A 24431-nucleotide genomic window follows, 5' to 3' on the forward strand; every position below is an offset into this window, starting at 1 on the left:
TCAGACAAATGGTGACGGAACCCACAAGGGAAAAAGCGATATTGGATCTGGTCCTCACAAATGGAGAGAGTATATCTAATGTTCGAGTGGGTGCTCACCTGGGTAGTAGCGATCATCAAACGGTTTGGTTTGATATAACGGCTAAAGTGGAGAGCGGCCGCACGATACTTAAAGTCCTAGATTTCAAACGTACGGACTTTAATGCAATGGGAAAGTACCTGAAGAAAGAGCTGTTAGGATGGGAGGACATAAGAGAAGTGGAAAGACAGTGGTCTAAGCTGAAAGGAGCGATAAAAATGGCTACGGACCTTTATGTGAAGAAAATCAATAAAAACAAGAGAAAAAGGAAGCCGATATGGTTCTCCAACCTAGTGGCTGAGAAAATAAAGGCGAAAGAGTTGGCGTTCATGAAATATAAAAAAACCCAAGAAGAGGAGAGCAGAAAGGACTACAGGGTGAAACTGAAAGAAGCCAAGAGAGAGATACGTTTAGCGAAGGCACAGGCGGAAGAACAAATGGCTAAAAATGTAAAAAAGGGAGATAAAAATTTTTTCAGATATATTAGTGAAAGGAGGAAGATAAAAAATGGAATTGCTAGGCTAAAAGATGCTGGGAACAAATATGTGGAGAGTGATGAGGAGAAAGCAAATGTGCTAAACAAATACATCTGTTCTGTGTTCACAAAAGAAAATCCTGGAGAAGGACCGAGATTGTCCGGCAAAGTTACACGAGAAAATGGAGTAGATTCTGCGCCGTTCACGGAGGAGGGTGTTTATGAGCAACTTGAAAAACTGAAGGTGGACAAAGCGATGGGACCAGACGGGATCCATCCCAGGATACTAAGGGAACTCAGAGAGGTTCTGGCGAGTCCTATTAAAGACTTGTTCAACAAATCTCTGGAGACGGGAGTGATTCCTGGGGATTGGAGGAGAGCGGATGTGGTCCCTATTCATAAAAGTGGTCACAGGGATGAAGCAGGAAACTACAGGCCGGTGAGCCTCACTTCAGTTGTTGGAAAAATAATGGAAGTGTTGCTGAAAGAAAGGATAGTGTATTTCCTTGAATCTAATGGGTTACAGGATCCGAGGCAACATGGCTTTACAAAAGGTAAATCGTGCCAAATGAACCTGATTGAATTTTTTGATTGGGTGACCAGAGAGCTGGATCAAGGACATATGCTAGATGTAATTTACTTGGATTTCAGCAAAGCCTTTGATACAGTTCCTCATAGGAGGCTGTTGAACAAACTTGAAGGGCTGAAGTTAGGACCCAAAGTGGTGAACTGGGTCAGAAACTGGCTATCGGACAGACGCCAGAGGGTGGTGGTTAATGGAAGTCGCTCGAAGGAAGGAAAGGTGACTAGTGGAGTCCCTCAGGGTTCGGTGCTGGGGCCAATCCTGTTCAATATGTATGTAAGTGACATTGCTGAAGGGCTAGAAGGAAAAGTGTGCCTTTTTGCAGATGATACCAAGATTTGTAACAGAGTAGACACCGAAGAGGGAGTGGAAAATATGAAAAAGGATCTGCAAAAGTTAGAGGAATGGTCTAATGCCTGGCAACTAAAATTCAATGCAAAGAAATGCAGAGTAATGCATTTGGGGATTAATAATAGGAAGGAACCGTATATGCTGGGAGGAGAGAAGCTGATATGCACGGACGGAGAGAGGGACCTTGGGGTGATAGTGTCCGAAGATCTAAAGGCGAAAAAACAGTGTGATAAGGCAGTGGCTGCTGCCAGAAGGATTCTGGGCTGTATAAAGAGAGGCGTAGTCAGTAGAAGGAAGAAGGTGTTGATGCCCCTGTACAGGTCATTGGTGAGGCCCCACTTGGAGTATTGTGTTCAGTTTTGGAGACCGTATCTGGCGAAAGACATAAGAAGACTTGAGGCGGTCCAGAGGAGGGCGACGAAAATGATAGGAGGCTTGCGCCAGAAGACGTATGAGGAGAGACTGGAAGACCTGAATATGTATACCCTAAAGGAAAGGAGAGACAGGGGAGATATGATTCAGACGTTCAAATACTTAAAGGGTATTAACGTAGAACAAAATCTTTTCCAGAGAAAGGAAAATGGTAAAACCAGAGGACATAATTTGAGGTTGAGGGGTGGTAGATTCAGGGGCAATGTTAGGAGATTCTACTTTGCGGAGAGGGTGGTGGATGCCTGGAATGCGCTCCCGAGAGAGGTAGTGGAGAGTAAAACTGTGACTGAGTTCAAAGAAGCGTGGGATGAACACAGAAGATTTAGAATCAGAAAATAATATTAAATATTGAACTAGGCCAGTTACTGGGCAGACTTGCACGGTCTGTGTCTGTATATGGCCGTTTGGTGGAGGATGGGCTGGGGAGGGCTTCAATGGCTGGGAGGGTGTAGATGGGCTGGAGTAAGTCTTAACAGAGATTTTGGCAGTTGGAACTCAAGCACAGTACCGGGTAAAGCTTTGGATTCTCGCCCAGAAATAGCTAAGAAGAAAAAATAAAAAATAAAAAAAAATTTAAATTTAAATTGAATCAGGTTGGGCAGACTGGATGGACCATTCGGGTCTTTATCTGCCGTCATCTACTATGTTACTATGTTACCACGATAAGTTTAGCTGCAACCTGTTCCCCTGCGCAAAGACTACCAGCTTGAGGGATGCCTAGTCCCTTCTGCCAGAATACCACCACCACTCACCGCAAACATCACCGGCAGAAGGGATGCCCAGACCCTCCTGCAGCAACCCTCCTGCGCGAACATTGTGGGATGCACCAGGGAGAGGCCTTGAGCACCTGGGCCAACTGGAATCTTAGGCCCCTCTTGCAATGCAATTTTGTAAAAGGGCGGGATAATTTAAACTATTAAAGTCATTTCGGCAATTAATTTATGCGCCTAAAATGGTGATTTATGTGCTTAACTTTAGGCGCCTCTTATAGAATCCGGCTTTAAGTAAATACCATAATGGGTGCAAACCACAAGTCATGTAATGTCATGGGCTCAAAATTACAATATAAATAACCCCAGCCAAGAAAAAGCAAGTAAAGAGAAAGACTTCAAGGCTGTCCCAACATTGTTTGACATGAATCTGAAAATATTTTATTTTGTCCTTAAAATCTCATTTGAATAAAACTTCACAAGTGCTAAAAAAAAGAAATCCACTGTGGCCAGCATCTTGCCTCTCAGCAGTGTTAAGGAAATAATTATGTGTATTTAGAAATGTACATTATTCAAAAACATTAATACCATTCTCATGAAACACAGACTAGTTTAAAACATGCACATACAACTCAAAAGCAACTTGTATAGCAGCAAGATGTACATCTCACGCCAAACTTCCAATTTTCGTAGTTACATAGTAACATAGTAAATGACGACAGATAAAGATCCGAATGATCCATCCAGTCTGCCCAACCAAACATGCTCTATAAATTTATAATTTAATTTAAATGGTCATTTTTCTTAGTTATTTCTGAGCCAGAAACCCAGAGCTCTGCCCGGTAGTGTGCTTAGGTTCTATCTACTGGAGTTTCCGTCAAAGCTCACTCCAACTCATCTAAACCATCCCAGCCATCAAAGCTCTTCCCAGCCTGTCCTCAACTGAATGGCCATATATGGAACACAGACCGTGCAAGTCTGCCGAGTACTGGCCTTAGTTCCTTCAATATATACCCATTATTTTCTAATTAGAGATTCTCTGTGTTCATCCCATGCTTGTTTCAACTCTGTCCCTTGGGAGTGCATTCCAAGTATCAACCACCCTTTCCGTAAAGCTTCTCTCTGTTAGGTTCTAGCTCATGTTCACTGTCTAACACCAGCTCTGGCAGTACCTTCTTTCTTCTACTGGTTACACCTCTCTCTATACAGTCTAGCATCCTTCTGGCTATAGCTACCGCCTTGTCATACTGTTTCTTCTGACACTCTCACCCCAAGGTCCCTCTCTCTATACGTTCATATCAGCCTCTCACCTCTCAGCACATATGTCTTCTTCTGATTTCTAATCCCCAACTGCATTATTCTGCACTTCTTTGCATTGAATTTTAGTTGCCAGATATCAGATTATTCCTCTAACTTTTGAAGATCTTTTTCATGTTTTCCACTCCCTCCTTAATGTCTACTCTGTTACAAATCTTGGTATCATCCTGCAAAAAGGCAAACCTTTCCTTCTAACCCTTCAGCAATGTCACTCAAAAAAAAATTGAACAGGATCAGCCCCAGCACTGATCCCTGAGGGATTACACTACTCATCTTTCCTTCCTCCCTTCGAGCAAATTTCATTAACCACCACCCTCTAATGGCTGTACGTCAACCAGTTTCTAATCCAGTTCACCAATTTGGGTCCTAACTTCAGCCCATCAAATTTATTCAAGAACCTTCTATGACGAACCGTGACAAAAGCTTTGCTGAAATCGGAGTAAATTACATCTAGCATCCAAATCTCTGGTACCCCAATCAAAATATTTAATCAGATTCATTTGGCATGATTTACCCATGTTGCCTCGGATCCTGTAACCCATTAGAATTTTCTTATCCTTCCTTTTAGCAATGATTCCATTATTTTTCCAATAACTGAAGTGAGGCTTACTGGCCTGTAGTTTCTCGCTTCATCTCTGCGACCACTTTTGAGAATAAGGACCACATCCGCTCTTCTCCAATCCCCAGGGACCACTCCCGTCTCCAAAGATTTGTTGAACAAATCTTTAATAGGACACACCAGAACCTCTCTGAGCTCCCTTAATAGCCTGAGATGGATCCCATCCAGTCCCATTGCTTTGTCCACCTTCAATTTTTCAAGTTATTCATAAACACTTTCTTCTGTGAATGGCACGGTATCTACTCCATTCATGTGTGTAACTTTGCCATACAATCTCAGTCCTTCCCCAAGATCTTCTTCCGTGAACACAAAACAGAAGTATTTGTTTAGTATGTTTGCTTTTTCCTCATCACTCTCCACATAACGATACATATCATCTTTTAGTCTCACAATTCCATTTTTCATCTTCTTCCTTTCACTGATATATTTGAAAACATTTTGTCTCCCTTTTTTTACATTTCTAGCCATTTGCTCTTCTGCTTGTGCTTTTGCCAGATGTATGTCTTTCTTAGCTTCTTTCAGTTTTACCTGGTAATCCTTTCTGCACTCCTCTTCCTGAGTTTTTTTTTTTTTTTTATATTTCACAAACACCAATTATTTTGCCTTTATTTTTTCCACCACTAGTTTAAAGAACCATATTGGTTTCCTTTTTTTCTTGTTTTTATTTATTTTCCTCACGTAAAGGTCAGTAGCCATTTTTATTGCTCCTTTCAGCTTAGACCACTGTTTTTCCACTTTTCTTATGTCCTCACATCCTAACAGCTTTCTTCAGGTATGCTCCCATTTTACTAAAGTCTGTACGTTTGAAATCTAGGACTTTGAGTTTTGTGTGTGGCCACCCTCCACTTTAGCTGTTATATCAAATCAAACCATTTGAAGATCTCTGTTTCCCAGGGGGCACCCACTCAAACATTAGAGATACTCTCCCCATTTAAGAGGACCAGATCTAGTATTGCTTTTTCCTTCTTGGGTTCCATCACCAATTTTCTGAGCAGAACCTCTTGAAAGGCATCCATAATCTCCCTACTTCTTTCAGATTCCACAGATGGAACTTTCCAGACCTCATCCGGTAGACTGAAGTCACCCAACATCAGCACCTCCTCTTTCTTTCCGAAGTTTTGGATTTCTACAATCAGTTCTTTATCAATTTGATGCGATTGAGTTGGAGATCTGTATACTACACCCATGTAGACAGAAGTTTCATCTTCTCTTTTCAGAGTGATCCATATTGCTTCTTCCTCTCCCCAGGTCCCCTGCATTTCAATCACTTGGTTATAGATTTTTACATAGAGAGCTACTCCTCCACATTTTTGACCATTTCTGTCATTCCTAAAAAGATTATATCCCGGAATGTTTGCATCCCATCCATGGGAATCACTGAACCACGTATCTTTGATAGTAACAATATCCAGGTCTGCCTCTAACATCAGGGTTTGCAGATCATGAACTTTGTTGCTTAGACTACAAGCCTTAGTGGTCATTGTTTCCGGCTCTCTTTCAGTAATAAACTCATTTTTTGTATAAGTTTATGTTTAGTTTCATTTCTTGTTACATTGCTAAGAAGTGAGTTGCTCAAATTGTTTACATTGCTATCTTTACTACTATCACATTTTGTCTTTAGCTGGGGTGGCCTCCTAATTATATTTCATACATATGCTACCCCCCACCTTCTAGTTTAAACACCTAGAAACATATTGTCTAAATTTCTCAGCAAGGATTCTTTTTCCTGTTGTAGTAAGATGCAATCCATCATTACAATATAGTCTCTTGTCTTGCTATGTATTTCCCCAGCCACCTATGTACCTAAAGCCTTATTGATGACACCAGGCTTTGAGCCACCTAAGCTTTTTACTCTTTGCTCTCCCTTTCCATATGCAGGCAGTACTTCTGAAAAAACTAAAGTCTTTACAAAAAGTTTCAAGCCCTCACCAAGCTCCCGAAAAGCTTTCTGTGCTGCAAGTGTGGAGTTGTTGGCCAGGTCATTTGTTCCCAGATGGATAACAACATTTGTGTTAGAATCCTTAGTTTCTTCCTTAAATATAGTCAGTATTTGCCTAGTACTCCTGGGAGCTGAGGATCCTGGAAGGCATTACACTTTTTTGGTCTCCTCGCCCTGTGTTCTAAGGTTAATGCCTATGATGATGGAATCCCCCAGCAGCAATAGTTTTCTGTTTTAGGCTTTTTTATTTGTGCTTAGGTTGTGCTTTCTCTCTCGAGTTACCTTCACTGGTTCCAGTCCCACCTCAATTCTGTTTTTTTGAGCATCGCAAAGCACTAGTGGAGCAAAGGAATTCTGCACAGGTAATATTTGTGAAGGTGGATATTGTTTCTGTGTTACATGTCACAGTCTTCCTGAACTTAGTGTGACTCATTTATTCATGGGTTGTTTCATTCTTTGAGGTAGTGGTGGTAAGTTGGTATGATTTTGTGGAGCGATGGAAGCTGCTTTAATTGTATTCAATTCCTGTTTAAGTTTGCAGAGCTCCTCTTTAATACTAGCAAGTTGAAGACAGATGGAGCAAGCCTTAAGCCTCCAAATGGTTTGTCTTGGAATTAAAGCGCCACAGTGATTGCAATGAATAAAAGTCATCTTAATTGGTTGTAAAGTAAATGATTTGAGTAGTCTTGTTTATTTGGTTCTCTATATATGAGCAGTGGTCCCTAGGGTGGGTGGGACTATAAGTCTTACCCTTTTTCCTATGAGAAGGAAGAGGAAACATAACGTAGCAGAGGACAGATAATTTTTTTTATAGCAAGAAGCAGTTACGGAAGAGAAGAGAATTTAAGCAGGTATAATGCTATAGTCATTGTTAAGAGCAGAATATCGAAAAGAAAGAAGAATCAACTTGCCTTGAAACTATAAACAGTACAGCAGGAGAGGCAAGGGAGGAGTCCAATCAGCCAAGGAAAACTGTCTTTATTAAAAAGAATACAAGTCCCAACAAGGATCCTAATTTCGGCGCCAATAATGACGCCTTCCTCAGGGGACACTAAGCTTAGCGCCTCGCTACCTGAGCTTAGTGTCCCCTGAGGAAGGTGTCGTTTTGGACGCCAAAACTAGGATCCTTGTTGGGACTTGTATTTTTTGAATAAAGGCAGTTTCCTTGGCTGATTAGATTCCTCTCTTGCCTCTCTAAGAGTAGAATATGAAATTCTGAGTAACTTAGCAATCAGAAGTTTCCAAGGCAGTCTTTCTCCCTCAGCACTGTCCCAGAAAATGCAGGCACCCTAGCAAATCAAGTTCTCTCCCTGCTAACACCAACTCTAACACCTAATCAGACAAAGTGGCCTAAGACTAGTAACTGTATTGAGATTCAGAAATAGAGGCTTTACCAAATCAGTAGCTCCCCTAAAACACAGGATTAAAAAAAACAGGATTTTACAAACTTGAGTCTCCCTGTACCACAAGCACACAGGATTTAAGTAGAGTAAATATAGTTTCTTACCCTTTTTCCTATGATAAGTAAGAGAAAATATGACTTAGCAGAGGACAGAGATTTTTGTTTTTTTTAGCAAGAAGCAGTTAGGGAGGAGAAGATAATTTAGGCAGGTATAATGCTATAATCAGTGTTAAGAGCAGAATATGAAATTCTGTGTAACTTAGTTTTCAGAAATTTCCAAGGCAGTCTTTTTCCCTCAGCACTGTCCCAGGAAATCAATCAAGAAAGTAACATAGTTCCAAAATTAATAAACCCCCCTCCTTTAGTAACGCATAGCTTGGGTTTTAGCGCCAGCAGCAGCGGTAACTGCTCCGATGCTCATAGGAATCCCATGAGCGTCGGAGCAGTTACTGCTGCTGCCGGTGCTAAAACCCATGCTACGCCTTAGTAAAGGAAAGGGAAAGCTACCAGTCACCAGCCATCTTCAAGGAGACTGATGTGTCCAAAACTATATTTAAAAAAAAGAACCAAAGCACTCAGATTATACCAAATTAGTCTAATAATAATAATTAAAAAAATTTGCAAAAGATTTTAAAAGTGCAATCTAATGGCTCTTCCAAATCTTTCCATTCACAAGAACAGACTTCATTCACTACAGGGTTAAGATCATTAGGTTCCAATGATCACAGCTTACAAAATTTATAATTTAGTTTAAAAATACTGAATAGATTAGATACCCTAGCATTGGGAGTAAAATACACTTCTACTGGAGGTGTCAGAGTTATCCATCTTTATCCTCACCTCATCCATCACAGTCAATGTGGTAGAGAAGCCACCTTAATCAAGCATGTAGAATATTACCCATAGCCAAACCGAGCCTTCACGAGTAGATTAGTGGCATTCTAAAGAGACATGACTTCATTAGAGTGTCAGTTCCCATGAAGGTGAGAATGTAAACATTTCTAAGAAATTAATGGCTTGAATATGTGGTATGAGAAGACAATTAGCAATAAGGAGCACAAGCTTTTCTTTGAAACTTGAAGAAGCCAGGGCTTTGGGCTCTAGTTCAGAGGGTGATGGTGAAGAGAAGAATGACCCAACAGACCAACACAGGACATCTAAGCTGAGTGAACAGGACGTGAACTAGTTTTAGTCTATTTTATAAAGAGACAGAAGCATTTACAGTGTAGAGGAATGACCTAGTGGCTACAGCAGCTGCTTCAGCACTCTGAAGTTATGAGTTCAATTCCCAGCACAACTCCTTGTGATTATGGGCATGCCACTTAACCATTCATTGATCTAGGTATAAAATAAGTACCTGTCTAAAATATGCAAACCTCTTCGATTGTGTAAACCACACAGAAAAAGCAGTATATAAGTACCATCACCTTTCCTCGCTCTCCTGTCTCTTCTAGGAATGACTTTGTCCTGTAATTTTTTTGGGAATGTCAATTGTAACCCGTTCTGAGCCCCCGGGAGAACAGAATTAAAATCAAATTAAATAAATAAATAAATTTACCCTTTATTTTGGAAGCATCTGCAAATGGCAACCTTTAAGTGCACGAAGAGGCCCAGGCATTTAAATGACATTTGAAAACATGGTCAATAGTGTTTAGGAGAGCATAAGGGACCCACTTATATAATACAGGGGCCATTCAGATGCATGGAATCTCATTTCACCTGATATTCAGTGCTATTTAATTGACCAAGAATGACTCCTGCCGGTTTAATAAGACTAAGCTGGCTAACTGCTAATATTCAGCTTGAGATGGCTGATGACTAGTCGCTAGCTGACTATGTCAGGCGACTTAGCCGTCTTTCTACAAAATTTAAAGCACTAGCTGGCTAAGTTTAGCGGCCAAGTTGGCCCATACAAATAGTTGGTCTATCTTTGGCTGCTATAAATACAGCCAGTTAGCGTTTAAAATCAACATAGCCAGCTAAGTTTGAGCTGGTCAAAAATAGACCAGATAGTCAATGCCAGTCATAAGAACATAAGAACTGCCGTCTCCGGATCAGACCTTCGGACCATCAAGTCCGGTGATCCCTCTATGCCTCTCGTAAGGAGATGTGCATCTAGTTTGCTTTTAAATCCTAGAACGGTGGATTCCGCAATAACCTCCTCTGGGAGAGCATTCCAGGTGTCCACCACTTGTTGCGTGAAGCAGAACTTCCTGATATTTGTCCTGGACTTGTCCCCACCTTAGCTTCAGTTCATGTCCTCTGGTCCGTGTCACATTGGACATTGTAAATAATTTTTTTTCCCGCTCTATTTTGTCGATTCCTTTCAGTATTTTGAAAGTCTCGATCATATCCCCTCGCAGTCTCCTTTTCTCAAGGGAGAACAATCCAGACTGCAGGAGTCAGCCTGAGTATCTCCCAAGGTCTGACTATCAGACCTGCTATGTTTAAATAGCAACGGGGTGTGGTGAAGGTGGGGAGAGGGAGTGATCTGGGTTAGAAGACAGACATGCATTTCCTGTTTCATATAAGGAATTCACATCTGTGTGAGGAAGCAGATGTCTGTGTTTACCTGTATATCTGATCAGACACACACACACAGCAGCACATCACCTGACTCTCCCTCACTGTTCTAGACCCACACACCCTTTAATTTCCCTAACCCAGCAGCACATCACTCAACCACTGTAACACTTCCCTTATGCCCCAGATTCAGTGCCTCTTTCCGCAGCACCCAAATTGCCACCATGACTCTTCACCTGGAGGGTGAAGCTCCCCAAATGTGAGAGAGAGCCCAACATGTGGCAGCATTCCTCATATCTTGACCCCAAATAGAGATAGGTTCTTAAATTTTAAGCCCCCAGTGAATCCAGGTACATTAGATAGAGTGTTAGCCCGCTGGGACAGATAGGGAAAAATACTCGAGTACCTGAATGTAAACCTTTTAGGCTATTACTGGTATATAAATACTAAAATAAATATACCTCTCTCTTCCCACTCCTGATCCAGTCCCTAGATTAGTGGGGAGGGGGGATTCCTGGTGGATAGTGGGGCTAAAGCAATGCCCACTCACTACTATCTCAGATTCCTGACACTAGCAAAATGGCCACTGAAACCTCTAGTGTCAATACTGCATTACCATCACTAGTAATAATACAGTGAATCTCTGTTAACCAGAACTCAAACAACCAGAAAAAAATAACAAAGAAATACTGTAATACTTCTCTGGTTTCTGCTCTCCTCATCTTCTTGTCACTCTCTTCATTTCATCCACTGTCTACCCTCTCTCTGCCCCTCCTATATGGCATCTTCTCTCCTTCTATGCCCCTTCCAGAAATTGTATGCCTCCCGCTTCCATCTCTCCCTTCACCCCCATTGGTCTGGCATCCATCTTCTTCCCTTTCCTCCTCCAATGGTCTAGCATCTCTCTCCTCTCCTTCCCTGTCCCACACCCCCATGGTCTGACATTCACTCTCTCCTTTTCCTCCCCCCTTCCATCAGCATCTGCCCCCTTTCTTTCCCTCCAACCCAATTCCATCCAGTATCCTTCCCCATTATGTCTCTCTCCACTTTCCCTGCACACCAATTTCACCAGCATCTGCCCCCTTTCATTCCCTCCAACCCAATTTCCTCCAGTATGTTTCTCTCCTCTTTCCCTGCACATCAATTCTACCAGCATCTGCTCCCTTTTCTCTCCCTTCACCACCCTTCTATGTTCCTTTCTCTCTCCCTCCAAACCAGCAAGGTCCCACAATGACTGCATCTGCTGCCTCTGCTCCGGAAGATGTAAGTGATGTCAGAGGGTGTGGACCGGCAGACGCAGGGAGTTGCGGCATGATCCTGCAATGACTGTGGCTACTGGTTGACACCCTACGATGTCACTTATGTCTTCTTGAGCAGAACTGGCAGACACAGTCATCGCGGGACCTTCCTGCACTTCAGCACGGCTGGCGACTCTGCTCCAAAATAAGTACGGCAGCTGCGCTGAGGTGCAGGTCCCATAGTACAGCAGCGTGGGAGGTTCCGGACCCAGACAGCTGTGCACCCCCCCCCCCTGTCCGCCCTTGGTACGCCACTGCTGACAGGAGAGATGCCCAATCTCTCCTGTCGAGGCGCACTCAAATACTGGCAAGAGGGATTCCAGTCCCTCCTGCCGAAGTGCACCCCCGGAACCCCCTCCCCCCGACAATACCAGCAGAGGGATTCCAGGCCCTCCTTCCAAAGACAGCCCCCCACTCCCCTGGACCCCCCCTCATACTAACCTTACTGTTGGCCGGCCGGGTCCCTGGTGTGTTGGCCGGAGGCCCGCCATCCTCGGAATGGTGGGCCTGCCCCTTCCCAGTGCATTGTGGGATGTTCCATGGAGGGGCCTATGGCCTGATTGACACAGGTGCCTAAGGCTCACCCATAGGAGGGGCCTTAGGCAACTGGTCCAACCAGAATTGGCTCAGTTGCCTTAGGCCCTCCCCTCCTATGGGCAGGGCCTTAGACACATGGGATGGGTTGGCCCAAGTGCCTAAGGCTTCACCCATAGGAGGGGCTCCCTCTTGCTGGTGTTGTTGGGAGGGTGGGGATTCTGGGGGTACATCTCAGCAAGAGAGCCTGGACTCCCTCATGCTGGTATTGTCAGGGGGGCGGGGTTTCAGGGGTGTGCTTCGGCAGGATAGATTGGGCATCTCTCCAGCTGCGATCGTTACAGGGGGGGGATTCTGTAACCGGTGTTGTTTTTGACAGACTTCGGTTACAGAATCCAGCTTTTAGGCAAAGGACTAGCCCCTCCTTCACCTAAAAGGTCTTGTTTTGGGCATTTGGGACTTGGGCAATTTTTTGGTCGGGAATGTGTTTTAATGTTAGACATTGTGGTGGTCTGGGCTATTAAACTGCTGAACATAGAGGTAGGCTATTCTCAAAAAAAAACCCCTCATTGTGGATTTTTTTTTTTTTTTTGAGAATGGACCCTGCTGCTACTTTCAGAGTTTAGGGGCTAAGGCTAAAAGGGGACTTAGACATTTTTTTTATTATGTTTATAGAGCCTCTTGTAAAGTGCGAGTAGTATAGAAATTCTCTTCTGCACATCCTTTCTAAAATCTGTCTTTATGTATGTTTGTTTGTTTGTTTAATATAAAATACTAGGTTTAAACCAGCAGAAACCAGCCTAGATTTAAGGCAAAAATTTTTAAGGCTTAAACTATGGCCTTGTCTGTATATTTTTTAAACGATATTGCCATTTCATCCAAATTTTACCCCCCCCCCCCCCCCGAAGTTGCCTACACACGGGACACATAGAAGTACATAAAAGTGTTTTCACAGTGTACTTTGAAACCCCATAACCTGCAGGTTAATTTTATAAAAGCTTTTTTATTCCATACATAAGACAGGGCTTTATATGCCCTAAAAATGTTATAAAATTACTCTCAGTATATCTAGAAATGTTCCCTATCGTAGTAGCATTGACTCTTCAGAGCCTGGATCTAGGGCAGTGTCCCGCAAACTTTGTCGAACCACGGCATGCTTAACGTAATGGCTGCGGCTTGAGGCATCCGGAAGTGCGCGGATGTTGATGTGATGTGTGACATGTGTGACATGTGTGATGTGCACATGTGTGACATCATCACGTCAACGTTCACGCATGCATAAAGGCCTTCCAGGCGGACCCTGAGCTGCCAGTGGGGGGTGCCGGCAGGGAAGACGTGTGGAGAGAAGGAGAGGCACGAGAGGCACGTCCTGTAGCCAGTCAGCCGGTGCCGACACCTCCCCTCCTCCCCAGCATCTCGCAGCACACCTGAAGTCTCAGGAGGCAAACAGTTTGTGATAGGGTCTCCTTCTGGTCAAGCAATGCAGAGTGGTGTGCAACATCAACAGATTGCACAGCAAGATAGATTTATGACCTCAGTGTGCAGGTTGGTGCTCAGGGAAACTAATGAAATAGCTGACTCTCTCTGTTCTTCTTCAGTGGGTGCGTTTCAGATGCAAAGCACCAGGCGCTCAGGATGTCCAAACAAGAATTCTGGATTAATGAAGCCACAGAACTGATACAGAAGTCGTTAGTCTGAAATACATGGAGAGATTATAGCAGAGGTCGGGAAGCCCTGGGGTGTTTTGCTCAAGACAGATGAACAGGGAGAGAGCAAGCATCGACATGGCATGGTCAGCAGAATTAATCACAAGGATATGGGCACAGTGTATATATAGAGCACAGGCCATGGCTCACTTGACAGGGATATCATTTCTTTCTAAGGATAATGGGAATTGAAAATCCCACTTCAGCTTTTGCCTTAAAGAAAAGAACAGGCAAACCCAGTTAAGACAGACAAAAGGCAACTAGTCACTCTGAGCATCATTAAAGCAATATAAGCAAGTCACACCTGGGTTTGCATGTGGGGGACACTGCGACAGCTATTTGCTTCGGAGGGTGAGGACATTCACTCTGTGTCCAGTCTTTATAAGATATTGAGTGGATTGGTGCCACACAGGAATCTCAGTGATTATAGTCAACATTGGGGGAGGAATTTTGTCCTTGATCTGTCGCAGTGGGACCTTCATGTGAATATTAGGGGTCTATCTGCATTGACGCAATACGCTTGGTTGCATGAATGCTATTATAGAGTGCTGTTGAGAGGTTATTATTCTCAACATCAACTGTATCGTTACGAGAGCTTAGCTACTGATTTATGTGTTAAATGTGAGGGAGACAGTAATACACTGGAACATGCCTTCTGGACCTGCTCTCGCATTTGACAATTCTGGAATAGAGTACTGGGCTTTATGCGCCGGGTCACCCATAGGCCTATTGAGGGAACAGTTTCCCATTTAGTTCTGGATGTCCCATGCACATTTGGGAATTTGACAGCTGCTTGCACGTAAGTGTATACTGCAATATTGGCTTATCCAAAGCATAATTTACTTCATCAATTGGCAAGTCGGGAGGCGAAGGACGCCCGAGGGAAGACGACTCTATTTAAAAATCTGGGGTCCCTATTTGGAGCTGTTATATCCTAGGGGCGCAGTATCCTGCTTAATGAGTTATGAATGCTTTGTTTAGAAGACTTTGGGATTATTGCTCGATGACTGGCTGCCCGGGGGTGAGGGAGGAATTTGGGTTGGAAGGTGAATGGGGAGGGGGGGGGGAACTGCAGAGGGAAGTGGAGATACTGGGTGAGAGACTTGGAGGGTGGATTTCTTGTTGAAGCTTATGGGAGTTCTGGGGTTGATGTTTGGGAGTCTGTTGTTAGGCACTTCAGTTTCAGTTGTTTGCTGATCCTGTTTTTCCAGTTTATGCTCTATATCACTGTGTATTTGCTGTTTTTGTCCTTGATGCTACTAAGGTCCTCGCTGGCTCCTTCACTAGCTTTGGATGGACCTGGGGTTTGGTTGGGGGAAAGGGGGTTGTTTTCTGGTGCATTCTGTTCACGCATATCAAAATCTTTGGTGACTATGAGTTGGATAGGTTATGTAGTGTATTGTACCCTGCTGCACTGTCATCAATAAACTTGTTTAAATCTAAAGCAGTATAAGTATATTGTGCCTAGATGGAGACAGTGGCGTAGTTAAGGTGGCAGGCGCCTGGGGCGGTGGTGCTGCTCCTTCACCCTCCTCTCCGCTCCCCCACCCCATCCGCTCCTTCCCTTCCTCCTCCTGCTGCGCGTGTACATCCATTCCTTTCCCCTTTACCTCTTTAATGTTCAAGACGTGAGCAGCAACCTCAACCTGCTGCTCACACCGGCACTGGCTCTTCCTTGAGTCCAGGAAGTGATGTCAGAGGAAAAGCCGATGCTGGTGTGAGCAGCAGGTTGGGGTTGCTGCTCAAGCCGTGAACATTAAAGAGGTACGAGGGGAGGGAAGGAGGCATGTGCAGTAGTGGGGGGGGGCGTGGAAAGAGTGGGGGCAGAGAGGAGGACGGGTGCCTGGTGCCCCCAGCAAGACGACACCCTGGCCGGACCGCCCCCTTCCCCCTTTGACTATGCCACTGGATGGAGAGATGACTTTGAGAACAGGTTTTTTTACGTAGCATTCTCGGTGATGTTTAACAGGGCTTTCTATACTAGAGAAATAATAGCCCAGTCTAAAAAGGCCATTAAGGGCCTAAGTTGACAGCATATGACATACAGTGGGGAAGAGGATAGAGCAATCCTAAAGGTGAATTGCTCTAAGATGGATCATACAAGAAAGGGTAGATAGTGGGGGTAGAAAGGGCATAGGTGAGGTCACTGTGCCCAATGCAAGCCTTGGAGATATATGACAAGGTGCCATTTCTGGTGGAAGGTATGCTATTCAGATATCAGGATGGGTCTGAAGACTACTGGCAAGGAAATGAAGGGTGTTCATCTCAATCATTCACACAGGAGCGCTGCTATCCTCGCTCATAAACCAGGCATGCAGAGTGGACAAATAAAGTTATTAAGTAACTTTCAACTTGGAGATGAATGCATGTCTGCATGGATGGTGTCATCACAAGCTTATTGGTTTCCTAAACCATAGGTTGATTTTCCAAGGGCTGCAAAGAAGAGATGGTATCCACCTATGAAAGAAGGGGTAAAATGTCTTCCATATCATGACTAACCCGTAGAGAAGGGCTTCAAACTAAGATTATTGGGGACAGGTTGTACAGTAAGTAAAAGTTCTCAGGCACATAAAACATTAAATATATTCCGCCAGCGTCGTTATGCTCACATTACCCCTCTTCTCCAATCACTTCATTGACCCCTCCCCCGTCCATTTCTGCATACAGTTCAAATTCCTCTAGAGCTAACCTGATTGTCCTTGTGTTGTAAGATTGCCAGGTGCTGCTTTTTAAATGCACTAGATGCATTTTACATTATACTACCTCATCCCTGAAGAAAGCTATTGAAACAGGTATCATGTTGGAGGAGGTGCCGTTGCAAAGATAAGTTAATCATTATAGTTGTTACAATTATGTTAGAAAAAATAAATTTATAAATATACGTTAGGTGTTTATGAAGAAGAAAAATGTATAAAAAAAGAACCCTTTAATGTAAAATGGGGATCAATGGCGAGTGCAGCCAGTGAAAGTTATGCTACTCTGCTGGCATTATGAAGATCCTCTTGGACATTGATAGTGCTACAGTTGTCATATATCAAATATACTCAAATATAAACTGGGATTTTGGGGCCCAAAAATGGGAGTCCTGGTTTATATTTGAGCCAATACACCCCCTCCCAAAATTATTGCAGGCTGCTGCGGCCAGGCTCTGCACCCTGTCCCCCTGCCTGCCCTAGCCTCATACCTCTACTGCCGATCCCCGGTGGAGGTGCAACAGGCAGGAGTGAACTTTCCGAGTTCCTGCCCCGCTGCTAACTAGCTGCCGTGAGTTTCTTCAGTTGCTGAGCGGCATGAGCAGGTGTGTGATTTGGCACTGCTGCTCGGTGTTGAGCGGCTTTCTTACTGGCTCCCACAAATTCTCAGGAGTTACCAGCAGCAAATTTGCGGGAATTACCAGCAGTTACCAGCAGGTACACAAGGTTGGCCTACAGCCAGCCAGGTTAAAACACAAAAGTCTTGATATTTAGTCAGTAGTGGGTAGCACTTTTGCTGTCTGCTGCAAGCTTTAAGTCCAGATATTGAATGATAGGCTGTTTCCAGTGAATGACATTGAATATCAGGTTTTATTTTAAGTCTCAACAACTTAACCGGTTATGCCGATATTTGGCACTATCCGCTTATGTGCTTAGCAGTTAAAGATACATAAATAGCAGACCTAAGTTGCTAAAACATAGCCAGTGTGGCAATGAATATCCATGCCGAGCCAGCTATGTCATGTGATATAGCCACTAACCGCGGATATCCAGCGGGAGATAGCCAGTTATCACACACAAGCTGCACTGCCTCCAATGGTTACCTTACGTTCAGGAATGTTGCCCACCTCACTGCCGTAACCTCACGCAAGCGTGGGGTTACACAAGCGCTTACATGAGGTTACAGCTGTGAAGTGGGCAACATTCCAGAACAATGGTAACATACCGAGGGCCTCAAAATATTACCTGGCGGGCTGCATGCAGCCCCCGGGCCACGAGTTTGAGACCACTGGTCTAGGCAGTGTTTTAAAACTTTTGGTTATACAGTGTTGCCCCGGTTGTTCGCGGTCGGCAATTTGCGGTCCTGACCGCGAACCGTCAACAAGGAGAGGGCAGCGGGAGAGGCAGGAGAGAGCAGCTGGAGCGCTGCGAGTGCAGGAAATCACTCGTGGTACGCTCCGACCGCCTCTTCCTGCACTAAGTCGGGCCTTATCCAATCAGGAGCTGCTTTGACACACAGCTCCTCATTGGATAAGGTCCGACTTAGTGCAGGAAGAGGCGGTCGGAGCGTACCACAAGTAATTTCCTGCACTTGCGGTGCTCCGGCTGCTCTCCTGCTGCCCTCTCCCGCTGCCCTCTTCAGGCTCCCCCATGAAAATATGTATTTGAGGTTTTTTGAGATATGCGGGGATTCCTGGAACGGACCCCCCGCGAATATCGGGGGAGTACTGAACATGCAGTACAACTAAGTCTAGGACGTCCCACGTCCCGCCCAAATCCCGCCCTCAACACTCCTCCTGAAACGACCCTTTTAGCTCTGGTTGTTCAGCAGCATTGTGAAGGCCTAAATCATTTTTAAATATGTCTAAAACCCGGTTTGATTATCAGTACTTGTACGACTTGTGTTACTGATTGTCCAAGTGCCGATATAGGCCGTTTTTTAGATGTATTTCTGTTTCGATTATCAGCCCCATGGTGTTTAGTGCAGATCTTAACAATAGCTATCTTTGGGCGCCATTTACTGAATCTGGCCCTATAGCACTTACATGTGCCTTATAGCAGTGGTTCCCAACCCTGTCCTGGAGGAACACCAGGCCAATTGGGTTTTCAGGCTAGCCCTAATGAATATGCATGAAGCAAATTTGCATGCCTATCACTTCCATCATATGCAAATCTCTCTCATGCATATTCATTAGGGCTAGCCTGAAAACCCGATTGGCCTGGTGTTCCTCCAGGACAGGGTTGGGAATCACTGCCTTATAGAATAGTGTTTGGGGATCTTGCACGCGTGTTACTTTTACTTTGCACTTGTGTATTTACCCTTGAGCACCTCGATATAGAATTGTCCTTCACATGCATGATCTCAAGTTGAGCGATGCTTTGCCTCTAATTTTTACCTTATCATATATCAAAGCCTAATAAAGTCCAAATAAATGCAGCATTAATATTTGCACATTCATATGCTTGAAATCAGTACTTTAACCAATTTGGAGTTGTTCTTAATGTGTGCCACTATGAATTTGCTACAAAAAGTTGCATAGATGCTCTGATAAACCATCAGTTGTTATCAGGGCAGGTATAGAAGCAAAGATGATTGACCAATCTGAATGTTAGAACATATAAGTGTGCTTTTTTTTCACAAGGTGCATCACTGGAGCTGAAAGAAAATTACAGATTCAGCAACAGATGGGAAATAACGATAATTAAGGTGGTAATGAAAAGAATGTAAAAAGAACTGCATTACAGAAACATGAGTAATGACTTAAGCCTTCATTCTGGATCAGGCATTCATTTCTCTAAAGTGAACAATTTATATATCAAACGTAGTTCGCTCAGCCTTGCAAATAGAAAATAAACTAAAAAATAAAAATGAACAGTAAAGAAAATGATTTGATCTATTAATCAGTTGATCTATTAATCAATTGTGTGAAGAATAGAATTTAAACTATATAGCAGAACACTATCAGAGGACCAAAGTCACCCTAGAAATAAGTCACCCTGAATATACTTAGAGAGAGAAAAAAAAGAACAGTCAAAACATTTTAATTGCAGTTAATGTATGCAAATAAATCTCTCAAACTGTGAATGCAAATAAACTTAGGGCTCCTTTTACAAAGGTGTATTAGGGCCTTAATGCGCGGAATAGCGTGTGCTAAAATGCCGTGAGGGGCATAACCGAAAGGGATGTCTAAGTTCGTTTACGTCTATCTCGCAAGTCGTCCAAAGTTAAAAAGAGCCTAAGACACATTTTCGAAAGATACGTCCAACTTTTTTTTTACTTTTGAAAATCGTCTAATTATACGTCCTGCCGATCTAATCGCCCAAGCCACTAAATTGTCTATCTTTATACCACATTTCCATCCAACTTTCCGTCCAAGTCCAAAACGCCTAGAACAAGCCCTGTTGGACGTTGGAGGGGTCTGCAAAGTGATGGACTGCACACCCAGAAATGCCACCAAAATAGTGGGGTACCTTACAGGCACTGCTGTGAACTTCACAAAAAGGGTGCCATATCTTCTCCTCTCTACAGCTCCCTTATAGGTGACGGTGAGCCCCCCAAACCACCTCCAGAATCCCTTAGACCCACTTATCTACCACCCGAATAGCCCGTATGGCTACAGGAGCCACTAATATGCCAGTAAGAAAGGGTTTTGGGGGCGTATAGGGCAGTGCACATGTTTCAATATCAATGCAGTAATTACAGGGGCTTATGGCATGGATCCTCCTCTCTATGGGTCCCTAACTCACCCCCAAGACGACTTAAGCTGCCTCTAGGCTGGACGACTAGGCCTTCCTATGCCAGGCGGCCAGGTGATGATGGTCTGGAGGCTGAAATTTAAAGTTGTGAATAAATTTTTTATGGGGGTGGGGGGCGGTTGGTGATCACTGGGGTAGTGTGTGGGGTCTGTGTTATGTGCTTGCAGTGCTTATCTGGGTTTTTGTGACTTAGACCATGCCTCTTGAGCAGGCGGTAGTTTTTCGGGTAGCACGCGCTAATCTGGTGGGTGCACTAAAAACGCTAGCGCACCTTTGTAAAAGGAGCCCTTAAATGCATGCGTTTAAAAGACAATTTTAGAGCTAAAGCTTTGTGGCCCTTTTACTACAGTGCATTAAAATGTGCAGGTATTGCAGCCTAATGCAGAAATTTAACATATCTTAGCTACGCGTTTAACACCTATTAGGAGCATACCCAGCATCTAGTTCCATTTGCGCATGGTATTTTGGGGATAGTTAGGGTCAGATTTTGTATAGGACATCTAGGTTTTGAATCTGAGTGCAACTAGCGATGTGCCCTTCCCCCCCACTGATGCCTAATGACACCTATCTGAAAAGTAGGCCTGGTTAGGGGCAGAGAATAGGCATGATTGACTTAAGCATCGCTAGTCATCCAAGTTAGACACTGGTATATTAGGCCAAATATAACCTGTCCTAATATACTGGTGCCTATTTCTAGGACGCCTCGTGACGCCTAAGCACACCTAGGAACTGGTCCGCAGGATTCTATAAAGGACACCTAGCAGTTGATTGACAATCATGCCCTTAGTGTGGGACTACTTAGTGCCTCCTATTTAGGAGGGGGTAAATAGTCCTGCACTAACTGCGCATTAGTCTTTTAAAGCACAGTAATTGCAATGCACTACGGGGCCCTTTTAATAAGCTGTTTTAGGTACTAATACATACATAATGCAGGAAAAATGGCCTAACGTGGGAAACACTACAGCATTTCAAGTTAGATTTGCCAAATGGAGGAGAGAGTACTGCAGTAGCTAGAGCTACAGCCTCAGCACCCTGCGGTTGTGGGTTCAAACCCTGCGCAGCGCCCTATGACCCCGGCCGAGTTACTTAATCCTCCACCGCCCCAGGTACATTAGATATTTTGTGAGCCCACTGGGACAGAAAGGGAAAATGCTTGAAGTACCTGTATGTAAAAGCACTTTGATTGTGGCTGTAAAACTACAAAAAGGCAGTATACATTTCCCAATCCCTTTCCCTTCCTCATTTGCGCATACCACGTGCTAAGTTAGGGGTGGAGAATGGGCGTGGAAGCACTATTCAACTAGCGTGCCAACATTGCTGCTATGCTAATGCTGTAATTTGGGATCCCTTATCACCTGCTAAATGGGAAGTGTTAAGGCCACCCACAGTAATTTTTTTTTGTAATGACTATGCGTTAATGCTAACATGTTCTGGACATAGAAAAAGGCTGAATTTACAGCCATGCTAGAAATGGGTACAGGAAAGTCCTAAGAATGAACGAACCCCCTCTTTTACTAAGGTGCGCTATACTTTTTAGTGAGCGATATTAGCACGCACTAAACGCTAACACATGCCCCCTGCCTGTCTTCTTCTTGTGGCCCTTCTCCCAAGTACCTTTTTTTTTTTTTAGAGTGCAATGGGCAACCGGCGCACAGAAACCACCGCTGGCTCCAGCTGTAGGAAGTGTAGGAAAGCGCCACATGCGCTGAAAACATCCACCCGCGCCACTACTACCATGTCTCTGCCTACTCTGCCACGGAGCTACGGATCACGGAGGCAGAGATCACAGAGGTGGGAGTGCGCATGCGTGCTTAGGGTTTTATTATTATTGATAATTTTAAAGTTTTATCAAGCGTAAGCAAGCAAGATGCCGTTGCATTAAGAATATCATTAGTCATTTGAGATTTAGAAGCTATTAGCATCATCTTTGTTGGAAGAGGGAAAGTTATGCATTGTTCTAGAGCAGGGGTAGGCAATTCCGGTCCTCGAGAGCCGGAGCCAGGTCAGGTTTTCAGGATGTCCACAATAAATATGCATGAGATAGATTTGCATCTCAAGGAAGCAGTGCATGCAAATCTGTCTCATACATATTCATTGTGGATATCCTGAAAACCTGTCCTGGAATTGCCTACCCCTGTTCTAGAGCAAACCACACAGACGTGTACTCTTGATGATCATAAAACCAATGTAACACCTGCTGTATTATGAAGGCTTTGTGATATATCAGGAAATCTGGAAATAAGACTCCACCTAATTCTTTTTTTTGTTTCAGTTTCTTTAAAGCAATTCTAGGTTTTTTAGATTTCCAGAGAAAGCATAAACAGAAAGTATAATATTCATAGATTTATAAGAGAAACCAGTGATGCTCAAATAGTTCAAATTGCTATTACTGAGGGCTCCAATGCTATATTAAATAAATACGGAGAGAGAGGACAACCCTGTCGAGTTCCTCTATGCAATATAAAAGGAGACAAAAAAAAATTGTTTGCAATAATTGGCACAGTGGGATTGGCATAAAGAACTTTAATCTGCTGCATCAGAAGTGACGGAGCACCAAACCAATCCACCATATGAAATAGATAGTCCCAATCTATACGGTTGAAAGCTTTTTCTGCATCAAGTGTTTAAACACTTATGATTTTAAAGTGTTTGAGGCTTGTGCAGATGAGAACAGAGCTTAGGCATTGGTGGAATGAGGCATCATGACATCACAATCTGATCTCTAGAATTTTGCTACTTATGATTTTAAAAGTGTTTGAGGCTTGTGCAGATGAGGATGGAGCTTGCAAGAATGGGGCAGGGACAGGAAAAGAACTCACTGGGACAGGACGGGAAAATGAGTTCCCGTGGGGATGGGGAAAAATTTGTCCCGGTGTCATTCTCTATATTATATAGAATGCAAATGGCAGCAAGTTGCTGACACATTTGTTCATGCAAGCTGTAACACAAGTAGTTTTAATGTATTACAAATAATAACACTACATAAAAGGTCTGTTGCTGAATTACAGCTAAAATATCGCTGCCATTAATATTTTGAATGTTCGAGTATTTCAGATGTTTTAATATTATTTTTCTCTTTTTTTACTCATGCTTACATTTTCCTCATTCTTAATAGCCATATATTAAACCAGCGGTCTTTAACACGTGGCCCATGGCCCACATGCGGCCCCCCAGGGACTATTTTGCGGCCCGCGATCTGTCCTTGCATAAAGCAGGGGTCCCCAATCTGCTTCCCTTCCCACTGCCCTCCCCCAAGCCACCACAATCAGGGAACAGGCCAGCACCCGAGGTCTTAGCTCTCCCTGCATATCTTCCCCAGCTAGGAGCTGACCAATTCTCACCACCCGATGTCAATTCTAACGTCGGGGAGGAAGTTCCAGGCCAGCCAATCGCTGCCTGGCTGGCCCAGAAGTTCCTCCCCGACGTTAGAATTGATGTCGGGTGGCGTGAATTGGTCAGCTCCGCGCTGGGGAAGATAAGCAGGGAGAGTTAAGACATCTGCACTGGCCTGTTCCCCGATTGCGGCAGTGGCAGCCTGTTCCCCAATGGTGGTGGCTTGGGGGAGGGCAGGGAGAAATAAAGAAAGAAAGAGGGGACAGGGAGACAGAAATAAAGAAGGGAAACGGGACACAGACAGAAAGGGGCTTGGAGAGAGAAAGACAGAAAGAAAGGGCGGGCATGGAGAAAGAAAAAAAGAAAGAAAGGGGGCACGGAGAGAGAGAGAAAGACCTACATATAGAAAGAATGGGGGCATGAAGAGAGAGAGAAAGAAAGAAGGGGGCAGGGTGAAATAAATATAAAGTTGGGGGAGGGAAGGAGACAGATGCCAGACCAGGGGAAAGGAAGGAAGGAGGGAGGGAGAGAAAGGAAAGAAAGATGTCAGACCATGGAAATAGGGACAGAAGAAGAGAGAGATAGAAGGGAAGGTAAGTCATGGAAACGTAGATTTTGAAAAGAAAGCAGAAAAATTGAATATTAAGTTAATGCCAAAGATGGATGCAAGGCAGAAAGTGAA

General features: G+C 43.9%; 1 protein-coding gene across 3 annotated transcripts in view; it reads right to left on the reverse strand.

Annotated features, from left to right (window-relative positions):
• Positions 1–24431, reverse strand: part of CTNNA2 (catenin alpha 2) — a 1640869-nt gene that overhangs the window by 958857 nt on the left and 657581 nt on the right. The gene's annotated exons all lie outside the window — the stretch shown is intronic.

The sequence above is a fragment of the Geotrypetes seraphini genome, chromosome 1 (assembly GCF_902459505.1).
Source record: "Geotrypetes seraphini chromosome 1, aGeoSer1.1, whole genome shotgun sequence".
Taxonomy (NCBI): Eukaryota; Metazoa; Chordata; class Amphibia; order Gymnophiona; family Dermophiidae; genus Geotrypetes; species Geotrypetes seraphini.